Raw genomic sequence first — 11947 nt, 5'->3', positions numbered from 1 at the left:
CTACATCAATGACCTCATAGTCGTCTCCAATTCACACGATGAGCACGTAAAGCACCTTGAGACCGTGTTCAACATCTTGCGACAGCGTAACCTGACCATTAATTATGGGAAGTGCCACTTCGGCAAGGACGAGGTCACTTATCTGGGGTACGTCGTCAACAGGTACGGCTATCGACCTCAGTACAGCCCTCCGCATTCCAGGGGAGTTCTTCGTCACGAGGGATGCACCGGCGAGTCCACACGGTTTCGCTGAGAAGCTCCGCCATCACATTCAAGGCGTGCGGCCGGTGCCCACGAGTCACCATTCCAAAACACGAGCTTTTATTTTCCAGGGCCTCTCGACGTGCTCCCATGTTTTCAGACGCGTCGACCAGGTCCGGCGTCCTCTCGAGCCACCTTACGCTGGCCCTTATGAAGTGGTCAGGCGGGTGAATGACCGGGTTTTCGTCATCAAGGTGGGCGCTGAGGAGAAATCCGTGTCCGTGGACTGTTTGAAGCCAGCCCACATCGCTCGGGAGGGCATCGAAGTTCAACTGCCACAACAGCAGTTGGCGCCGCCATTGCCACAGCAGCAGTTGCCGCCGCCATTGCCACACCAGCACTTGCCGCCTCTATTACCAGCGCAGAGGACTCTGCAACCTCTTCAGCGACCCGACCGCAACGCGACCATCACCAAGAGGGTTAGTTTTGCGATCCCTTCTTCTCCCTAGAAGGTCTCTGGGGGGGGGGGGGGGTGGCGGTCCCACCATCGCGCCGCCTGTTCCCCAGCGACAGGCGCCTTCTCATGATCGGCGAAAGCAACATCTTTAACCGCGCGACACCTTCAGCGCGGAAGCGCGCTTTGGTTTTGTTTAATTGTAAACGACGCTTACGTACGAGAGCCAACAAGACACACGTGCTGTCTTTTCTGTACCGCGGCCCAAGCCGGTCTTTTCCTGTATCAAGGAATAAAATATACATGCGCTGCGTTTCCCAAAAGTGTCTTTATTTAATACATTCGAACAATTATTCCTTCCGTCAACGCGCGGAACTCGATCTGTGCCGATCCGAATATGTCTATGGTACAGACGCCGTGTTCGTACAGCGCATGCTTTGGCGCGCTATACGAATTCGCCCGCGTGACAATCTCGTATCAATAACATCTACCAATTGGATTCCACAACATTGAGCGAAAAGTGGGATCAGCAGCAAAGTTCATTTAATACTGAGACGTGTCATTTTTGAACTGTTGCTAACGCGTGTCGATTTTGTAAGTGCAGTTATAATAAAAACCTATCATATAAGTATGAATATTTATGAGACAAAATTTAGGATAAAGCTAACCCATCAATGCACAAGGGAAAAATATTTCCGAATGTACATGAGTGGAGTTCCAGGACTCACTGTTTTATCTATATTTTTATGTTATATTTTTCTGTAATTAGTGTAAAAATTCTGGGCTGCTGCACAGCTTATTGCACTAACTCCCATAAAAAGGGTTTCGAATCCACAAAATTCCTCAATGTAACAAGAGGAGAAAAATTTGGTTTCAAAATATCAATCGCGCAGATTGGACACCTGATCCTCATATGCAACCTTATGCGAAGTAAGGAAAGTAATAATAATGTTTTATTACATTAAAGCATCCTTAAAAAGTATTTCTACATTTTGTTTCTTAATTACTATTGCCCGATGAGAAGAAGGACCACCAACACAAGCTGAAACGCCACAGGGGCAAGGTGAATCGTCAACTCGCGTCAACCCATCCCCTGAAACACAGTTCGTCCGTGATGAAGAACGCGACATACGCGAACGAAACCAATGGTGACAATCCGTGGATATGGACAGCCGCTAAGAACCGAAAAGTAGGACTTCTTGGAGGGGATAGGGTGGAGCAAGCGGGCGATTCCCCTTGCCCTTGCGTCACCTCAGCCCGCGGGCAGTCACTCCTCCTCTCATCGCACAATAGTACAAATGTGAACCATTTTTTTTAAAAATCATATTTACTTTTTAGTAATAGATGAAATTAAAATTTTACAGACACATTTTTCTCAAGAAATGTGGGAAATAAATTCGAAAGGACGACGTAAGTGAAAAAGAACTGCAGTACCAACAATATTTAGGCAATCTGCAACACATGTACGTGTTTGTGATACAGAAAAGGAATTGTATGAGGATATTGCTGAGAATTGTGGAGAAAGTGATGCTGAAAATCACACAGTAAATAGTGACATTACACAATTGGTCACAGAATTAACGGAAGAACATGAAGAGCAACAAATAACTTTTGAAAGCAGCATTCTGATCAAATGCATGTATTAACTGCGTTTTATAAAAAAATTCCTCGCTGGTGCAACGATACAATTGTAAAATCGTTAAAATTGAGATTTGCATGTGGCGTAGCAGGGTATGAGGATTTATAAAAACAGAAATTTCCTGTACCTTGTATTAGAACGTTGACAAAAAAACTAGTAAACTTAAAATTTACGGCTATACTTCCGAAAACCGGTCAAACCCGATTGGGCTGAAATTTTGCAAATAGCTTCATTTTGCATAAAAATAACGTTTGCGAGAAGGATTTTTGGCGACTCGAAAATTTTTTTTTTACCATTTCAATGTCATTCTCTATCTTACCGACAGAGCGGAGAATCGGATTCAACAGTTATTCAGTGCATTCTCCTTATTAATCTCCTAAAATCTATAAAACAGAGATCAACTTAGAAAGAGATATCAGCTTGATACTGGGTATTAGTATTGGTTTTGGGTTAGTTTGGGGCGGGGGGCGCGCGCCCGCTCGCGGGCGCGTAAAGCATGGTAGCGAACCGATGTGAGTTTACACGGGGCCAAGCTTCAATGCATTCTCCTTATTAAATTTGACTCAAATTTTGCGTACAGGATTTTTTAAACACATGTACGAATCGAAGGTCCTGGATCAGGATGAGAAGGCGCTGTTTTATTTTTTATCACACCTATCTTGTGGGTGTTGACAGTCGCGGTCGCTGGGCCCGTGACTCGTGCGCCTGTTCCAGAGATAGAAACAATGTTGCGAGAAACATTTTTAGCCATTTAAGTTAGGATCCAAAATTCAGTTAAAACTGCGCCTTCAGAGCATTCGGAACGTATCTGGAAGTGTTATAGTAATATAAATTTTAAGTGCCATGAATCTATTTTCTTTATCCAAAAAATTAAATAACCGAGAGGACACGATTCAATGGCTTAGGGAAATTGAATTGATTCCTACTCGAAAGTTTTGTGTCAAACACAAAAGAGAAATGGATTATATTGAAGAACCGGAAGGTTTAGGCCGTTTCCGATGCCGCAAGCATCAGAAATACAATCACAGTATTTCTGCAGCGCATAATACATGGTTCTTCTTTTTCTTCTTCTTATTATTATTATCATCATCATCATCATCTAGTTTATATTGTATTATACCTTGTTGTTTTTTTTATGTGAAAATAGGTTCGAATTTTGTCATGTCAGCATTGAGACGTGCATAATAATTACTTACGCTTTTGCAAGACGATTTACATTCGAGCAAGTACGGCATGAATGCAGTATTGTTGAAGGTCAAACAGTTTCCTCAGAAACTGTAGCAGACCGATTTTCTTTCTGTAGAGAGGTGTGTACTCTGGCTCTCGACAAAAATTATATTGCAGATGGGTTAATTGGGGGACCTGACACTATTGTCGAAATCGACGAGTGCAAAATTGGTAGAAGAAAATTTGAAAGAGGGCGTTTAAGAGAAGGCAAATGGATTCTTGGTATGATAGATATATGTTACTGTTATTTTATACATTTTTTAGGTAGTTATGTAGTTTAGGAGGTTTTTGGAAATTTCGCTATTAATTTTTATCGTTCGAAAGGGATGATAGAGCGTGGCGGAGGCAAGTACCGCTTGGAAATGTGTCCAGGAAATAAGCGTGATGAAAATACGCTTATTTCACTTATAAAAAAACATGTAGCGGCGGGAACAAAAATTATAACAGATTGCTGGAAGGGGTACACAAATTTAGAGAAATATGGATATGTTCATGAGACGGTGAATCACTCGACAAATTTTGTGGATCCAGACAGCGGAGCATATACCCAAACCATTGAAGCGTCGTGGCGGGCTTTGCGGGCTCGTTTGAGTAGAGGCGGAATTAAGGATGACACCATGATTGATCACATCTGTGAATATTTATGACGGTATGAAGTGAAGAAGTCAGGCAGAGACCCATTCGAAACATTATTGAACGATATTAAATATGTATATACAGGAGAATAATAAAGAGAATGTTTGAATAACTGTTGTATCCTATTCTCGACTCTGTCGGTAAGGTAGGGAACGGCATTGAAATGGTAAAAAAAAAATTCGAGTCGCCAAAAATCCTTCTCGCAAACGTTATTTTTATGCAAAATGAAGCTATTTGCAAAATTTCAGCCCAATCGGGTTTGACCGGTTTTCGGAAGTTTCGCCAAATTTACAACTGGCATTTGGGAGGAAATTTTTCAGTTTTTGGAGATTAAAGTTCCCCATTTCACTAACCAGCATTGCATGCTGGTACTGTACGAAATTAGTATCAAGCCTGGTAATGTTTACGATATTTCCACGAATATGTACATACCCTGATAGTCAGATCTGGGCAGCAGAATCTGACGTCAGAACTGCAGCAGTGTGTGTCCGCATTTGGCTGCGTTCTGATGTGTAGAGCCTGAGGTGCAGTGCCTGATGTCAGATGGACAGCAGATCGACAGCAGATCGACAGCAGATTTCGCCGTCTGCTAGGCACAGCAACAGCGCCATCTGTAGGCAATTGCTGGGTAATTCTGGATCTCAGATGGCGCTGTTGCTGTGCCTAGCAGACGGCGAAATCTGCTGTCGATCTGCTGTCCATCTGACATCAGGCACTGCACCTCAGGCTCTGCACATCAGAACGCAGCCAAATGCGGACACAGACTGCTGCAGTTCTGACGTCAGATTCTGCTGCCCAGATCTGGCTATCAGGGTAGGAAACGTAACGTTACCAGAGCATGATAGAAACGTAGAAGCAACGCATGGGCTTGTTTTTATACTGGCTGGGCTCGGTGCGAGATGGAAACAAACTGTAGCGTTATATTTCACAGGGGATTCTGTAAATGGACGGGATTTAAAGTTTATTCTAGAAAAAATAATTATTAAAGCGGAAAAAATAGGACTATACATAGACGTTGTAACGTCAGACATGGGAGCATCAAATCAAAGTATGTGGAAACAATTTCATATTAATGCATCGCGTTATTCAACGATTAACAATGTTTGTACGCATCCTGCAGATAAAAAACGAAAATTATATTTCTGTGCCGATGTGCCGCATGCTTTCAAATATATTAAAGCAGGATTTATTACCCACGAATTCTTCCAAATACCAGAAGCATTTGTCCAAAAATATAATTTACCTAGTGATAAAGCTAAATCGGTCCATTTAAAATATATATTACATGAAGTCGATAATTGCAATCTGAAATTGACCCTGAAATTACGGGGAGAGTATTTGGACAAGTCCAATCATTTTTTGAAAATGCGAGTACAGTGCAGTACTCAAGTTTTTAGCGAAACCGTGGCATCCTCGTTAGAATTTTTAGCAGCCAGTAATCGTAATGATCGAAGACTTACGTCATCATGGTTCATTGCTTTTGTAGCTAAATGGTTCCACGTTATGTCCAGCAGAGATATATCCATAGCACTTAGCAAAGCCAAACCAGCAAAATATGAAGAAGTTATTACTTTTGTAAAAGAATATATTCAGTTATTTTCGACAATGAAAGTTGGTGTGCCAGGTTCATGGAAACCGTTTCAGACGGCAATATTAATATCAACACAAACTGTCATTGACGTCTCAAAATTATTATTATACAGGGTGTCCCACTAAGGAGTGGACAGCGCGATATCTCTTAAAGTATTGTCGATAAAAATATAAAAAAAATAGGGAATTGCATGGTTCGAGGGGGCCCATTTATTAGCGCGAACGAATTTTGTTTCCGATTATTATTTTAAAAGATACGATGGTCAAGTTCGGTTTTTCAAATGGAACTATTTTTTTTGAAGACCTGAGTTGATAGTGCGTTCCAAGACAAATTCAATAAGCTTTAATGTATACACTTTATTTCCACTGGTTTTTAAGATATTGCGCTTGCAAAATTACTGATTTTCACTGGAAGAAAACCCTCTGGAATGGCAAAAAACCGGGGGCGGTCTTACTGGCCCCACGGGTGGCACTGCCTGTTGAAATGGATACTTACCTGCCAAAGGTCTACGCCAGAAATGGCAGGCCCAAAGGCTGGACAATTCTTTTCCGTCAGAAATGCTACTTAGGTAGGTACATCTGCGGTATCGAGAAGCGCATCGTTACTTTTATTTCGCACTTGCTTCTACGCTCGGATGGCCGGTTCTTTTGGGAGGGATGCAAGTTGGATTGGTTCTGATACAATCTGCTCCCTATGGTTGAAATTTAGTCTAGCAACTTTCACTCCTCCTAACCTAACCAATCCAACTTGCATCCCTCCGAAAAGAACCGGCCATCCGAGCGTAGAAGCAAGTGCGAAATAAAAGTAACGATGCGCTTCTAGATACCGCAGATGTACCTACCTAAGTAGCATTTCTGACGGAAAAGAATTGTCCAGCTTTTGGGCCTGCGAACCCTGTCGTAGACCTTTGGCAGGTAGGTATCAGTTTCAACAGGCAATGCCACCCGTAGCGCCAGTAAGACCGACCCCGGTCCTTCCTATTCCAGAGGGTTTTCTTCCAGTGAAAATCAGTTATTTTGCAAGCGCAATATCTTAAAAACCAGTGGAAATAAAGTGTATACATTAAAGCTTATTGAATTTGTCTTGGGACGCACTATCAACTCAGGTCTTCAAAAAAAATAGTTCCATTTGAAAAACCGAACTTGACCATCGTATCTTTTAAAATAATAATCGAAAACAAAATTCGTTCGCGCTAATAAATGGGCCCCCTCGAACCATGCAATTCCCTATTTTTTTTATATTTTTATCGACAATACTTTAAGAGATATCGCGCTGTCCACTCCTTAGTGGGACACCCTGTATAATCATCAGTTTGATTTTTTTTTTAGCTTCAAGATTAACGCAAGATTGTTTAGAAAACTTATTTTCAGTTGTAAGAACGAAGAATGTGGTGCCAAATGCTTTGCAATTAAAAAATAATTTTAAATTAATTTTTATGAACAAGATGATCGAGAATTTCTTTCGGAGTTTTTAGATATTTTACTGAGAAGACACACCATTTCTAAATTCAGTCCCAGATCTTTCGAAGTCTATCAGATTGAATAGAACAGAATTGAACGTACTACATTACATTGGGGGATATATAATGAGGAATATAATAAAGAACCAGAAAGTCTGTGATCACTGCATAAAAGAAACAACTTCCAGAAAAATAGTTTCTTATCCATATAATCAATTAGCACGCATCAAAAATAAACGAAAAAAACTCATTTTTTTTAAACAAAAAAACATTCCGGTTTTTTCTTAGAATTGAAATTTTTTTTAGAATATATTATCCCCAATTAAAAATTCTAAATGTAACATAAAAAAATTCCTTGCGACAAAATGTGGCGAAATTGTTTTTGATGTGCCAGATTGTCATAGCATTAAAATGAAAATTATTCTAAAATTTTTTGCCTTTAAATTAAAAGTAAATAACAAAACTAGTAAATATGACAAAAAAAATTTGCTAGTAACAGCATGGCCATGCATGAAAATACAAAATAAATTTTATTTTTAATCATGCCTACCTTTGTATAAATATATTTTTTATAAATATTTAATATAAAAGTAGATCTATGTACTTTTTACAGGTCAAAACATTACTTGCCGAATGAACTTAGGAAAAAAAAATCAACATTCAATCATATGACTGAATAAGGTATTTGAGAAACTGTATTATAGATTTGATTTTTTCCTGAAATTTTTTTACAATCATGCGACACAATTTCTACTTTATACTTTTATTAACAATATTCTGCTGTTTTCTGATTCATGGTGGAATCAAAGCCAATATAACATTAAATAAATCAGTTTTTCAATAGGTTTTTGTTTGCAACGTAATTAATAATAAAGAAAAATAATTAATGTAAGTAATTTAATTATTTTTAAATATTTGTAAATAAATATTTTTGTAAAAACATACTATTTTGCATTCTTCTTTATAGATATTACGCATTTCAAATATACACACAAAATTGAAGTCATTCAATTGTGTTTATTATTCTAAATATAAATACATTCTGTCAAAAAAGTACCGGGAATCGATCATTTGAAAAGCTCGCTTAAAGGGATTGTTGAAATTCTTTTTGTCGCTAATTTGGCACAACTGTCCTCTATACTCACGCGGAGTTTGAGCGTCACTTGTCATTTAGTTTGTTTACAGTGCGCCATTGTGTCAGTTCATCTCAAGTGTGTTTTGCGATTTTCACAATGGATAAAAATATCGAACAAAGAATCTGTCTGAAATTTTGCATTGCAAATAGAATTTCGTGTGCCGAAGCGCTGAAAATGTTACATAAGGCTTACTGTGAATCGACTTTATCAAAAACACGTGCGTATGAGTGGTACAGTGCATTCAAAAGCGGTCGAGATGTGGTGGAAGATTTGCCTCGCTCTGGTCGGCCATCAACGTCTTCAACTGAACTTCGCATCGCTAAAGTAAAGGGAATGGTGGCTGGAAATCGTCGTTTAAGTCTGAGAGAGATAGCCACCGAAATTGCTGTGTCTCACGAATCAATTCGTACCATTTTAAACGATTGTTTGGGCATGAAACGCGTTGCCACTCGACTAGTGCCGAATGACCTGAATTTTCTGCAAAAACTCAATCGCGTTAAGGTCGCTGAAGACATATTAGAACGAGTCAATTCCGAGTCGACGAGTCGACTCCACATTCATAAAACGCATTGTAACTGGTGATGATGGGTTTACGAGTTTGACATGCAAACCAGTCAACAAACTTCGGAATGGCGCCTTCCAATTGAGCCGAAACCGAAAAAAGCACGTCAAAGTCGATCAAAAGTGAAGGTGATGTTGACAGTTTTTTTCGATTACCGCGGTGTTGTGCAATTCGGAATTCTTGCCACAAGGTAAGGCAGTAAATAAAGAATATTATCTGAGCGTTATGCGGCGTTTGAGAGAGCAAATTCGTCGAAAAAGACCAGATTTGTGGAAAGAAAACTCATGGATTTTGCACCACGATAACGCACCATCTCACAAGGCTATTATTGTGAACGATTTTCTGGCCAAAAACTCAACAAATCTTATCGAGCAGCCACCGTATTCCCCTGATATGGCTCCGGCCGACTTTTTTCTTTTTCCAAAACTGAAATTACCACTTCGAGCCACCCGTTTTCAGTCGATAGATGACATAAAAGAGAATTCGCGACGAGTACTGAAGTTGATTCCAAAAAATGCGTTCAAAAAATGTTTTGATGATTGTGTTCTTCGTTGGCATAAGTGTATTATTTCGAAAGGGGCCTACTTTGAAGGCGATGCAATAAATTTGGATGAATAATACATATTTTGTGTTTTTGACAGAATGTAAGTTAAAACACATGTATTTACTTTCATGTTTATTGTAAGAAAGTAAGCTTTCCTATATTCTGCCCTCCTTAGTTGAAATGGCCTATCTAGTATTTTTTCATTTTTCAAGATATGTTGAAATATTGAAGTTCCGTACGTCTTTTACCTTTTAAGTAAAGTTAGGAAACCCTGCGTGCTCTGTAGAGATCTAGAAACAGTCTACTAATGTATTTAACCTAACTGCTTTCCAGATGGTTAAACTTCAGTTTTCTCGGTTGTTTCAAAATGCTAGATAGGACATTCTAAGGAGTCTCTAATGGTGGTCACATTTTCCGATCACTACCTAGAGAATCACTATGTCAAGCAGACGGCAGAATCTACATTGGATCGGCTGCCGATCTGACATCAGGCACTGACATCGGGCTCTGCACCTCAGAACGCAACCATATACGGACACATACGACTACGGTTTTGACGTCAGATTCTGCTCCCCAGATTTGGCTATCTGGGTTAGGTAATAAACTTATTAAAAGAATCTCCAACTATTTTCAACCACCTCGGGCTTGTGCGAATTTCGCTTTGTTTCCCTCTCCTATTACATTCGTGTGATCCAATTCGAAATTCGCGCTTCTAAAGTTTATACTATTGCGTGATTCTTCGGGAACTTGCGTCCAATACCAAGGAGTGGGGCCGATGCCCGTGGAATGCAAAGGACTTTACTCAGAGGATGCGTTTAGGTTTTAAACTCGAGAATTCGTTTTGATAAATACGTCTGTACAGAGTCGACTCTCGCAATTGAATGAATGATCTTCAATTTCGGTTGTTAACATAAATAAAATAACGTAATTGGATTTGTTTTCTAACGAGTGTTACATAATTTCGGTGATGGTTAATAAAAATTACAATGATAGCGAGTGTTTGATTACCTGGCCATGAATATGTTTAATTGCATAATTTCAGTATAAAAGAATAAGAAAACCAACAACTTCATGCAGTTCTCCCCTTCCTTCAATTTAAATTTCCCTCCGAATGAGAAGCTCCGTTCACAGCATGGCAAGGTAACGGGAATACAGCATTCGGTTCAAGCTTAGCGGCTCCTTTGGTTCATGGTGAACTGACGGTTACACACGGAAAGATGTCTGCACCGTTGGGAACGGTGCTCGGAAAGTGTGTTGTGAGGTTGCCGGGGCTGAGATTCTCCCTGAGAATCTCGTCGGTTGCCGTGGCTGGTCTCTGAAGGGTCGTCCTCCGGGCTCCGATAGTACGGGTGTAGATGCCGGGAACGGGGATTCGGTATGAACCGAAGGTAGTGGATCTTTAGCCGGTTTAAGAGTTGGAACTCACCGTAGAGTGAACAAAGATTTATTGAGCTTGAACTGACAATGGCGCGGCGATCACGGTAGTGATCGCTAATCGATTCGCAAAAGTTGAAAGAGCGAGCCCCGTTTGGGCGGTGGTTATATATGGTCATTTTGGGTCACGATGGGGCCTAATGGTCGCTGTCCGATGACCCGTGGCTGTGCAACGTTCGTTATCCGCGCATCGTTCGCGGATTCCTTAGCATTGGGACACGTCTTGCGGGCTCGATGCTAAACGGTGGTTGTTTCACAACAAGTGAGCACCGTCGACAACGATGCCAGCACCGTGTAACAAACCTACAAAACTGCGCCTTTCTTTTTCGCATTAATAAAACCAATTAATAAGCACTTAAATACTTATATTTTTATTATATTCTTATTAATCCTACTTTTATAAGGTGTGTTTAGTATTAATATTAAAATTATCTCAGAGTATCGCGAGACGCGAGTGCGATGAAAGAGAGAATCGAGTGATGAAGAGTGGGAGAATCGAACGCATGCGCGATCCTCAGTCGATCGGCGGATCGGCGAGAGTAAGGATCGAGAGCAGAGAAATATGCATAGCAATGAGTGGGAGAATCGAGCGTTCCACGCGCGCCTGCGCACTAACCAGTCGATTTGTAGACCGGCTGGAGAACAGATCGAGCGAGTCGAGAATGATTGACGCGTTATAGTCGAACTCCATTCCTATTGGTGCGCTCCCAAAATCCAGAACATGTATAAATACGGGCACGATAGCCCAGAGATAGCTATTCTATTCTATTCTATTCGGTTCATTCGATGCCAGTCAAGAATTCTATTTCAAACATTCAATTATTCAATGTAAAAGGATCATTTAAAGCTTATAGCTGATCCCAACATAAATTAATGCTCCAACTTTGGAAGCCGCTTTGTAGGCCCCTCGGTTCTGTTGAGCGTCCCAACCAAAGCCATAGTCGCTAAGTTTGACGAAACGTTCAGGCCGTGGAAGCCGCCTTGTAGGCCCCTTAGTTAGTTGAAGCAAAGTTATTAATTCTTATTCTCAGGTTAGTACATTACTCCTGAGCAACGTGGGACTG

The 11947-nt window shown here is 40.5% G+C and overlaps 1 pseudogene; it reads left to right on the top strand.

Moving 5' to 3' along the window:
* The first annotated feature begins 2283 nt into the window (after positions 1–2283).
* LOC143372394 (uncharacterized) lies at positions 2284–4594 on the top strand (annotated as a pseudogene).
* The last annotated feature ends 7353 nt before the right edge of the window (positions 4595–11947 follow it).

The sequence above is a fragment of the Andrena cerasifolii genome, chromosome 8 (genome assembly GCF_050908995.1).
Source record: "Andrena cerasifolii isolate SP2316 chromosome 8, iyAndCera1_principal, whole genome shotgun sequence".
NCBI classification, from domain to species: domain Eukaryota; kingdom Metazoa; phylum Arthropoda; class Insecta; order Hymenoptera; family Andrenidae; genus Andrena; species Andrena cerasifolii.
Note: the sequence above shows the minus strand (reverse complement) of the source record. Positions and strands in the feature narration are given on the sequence as shown.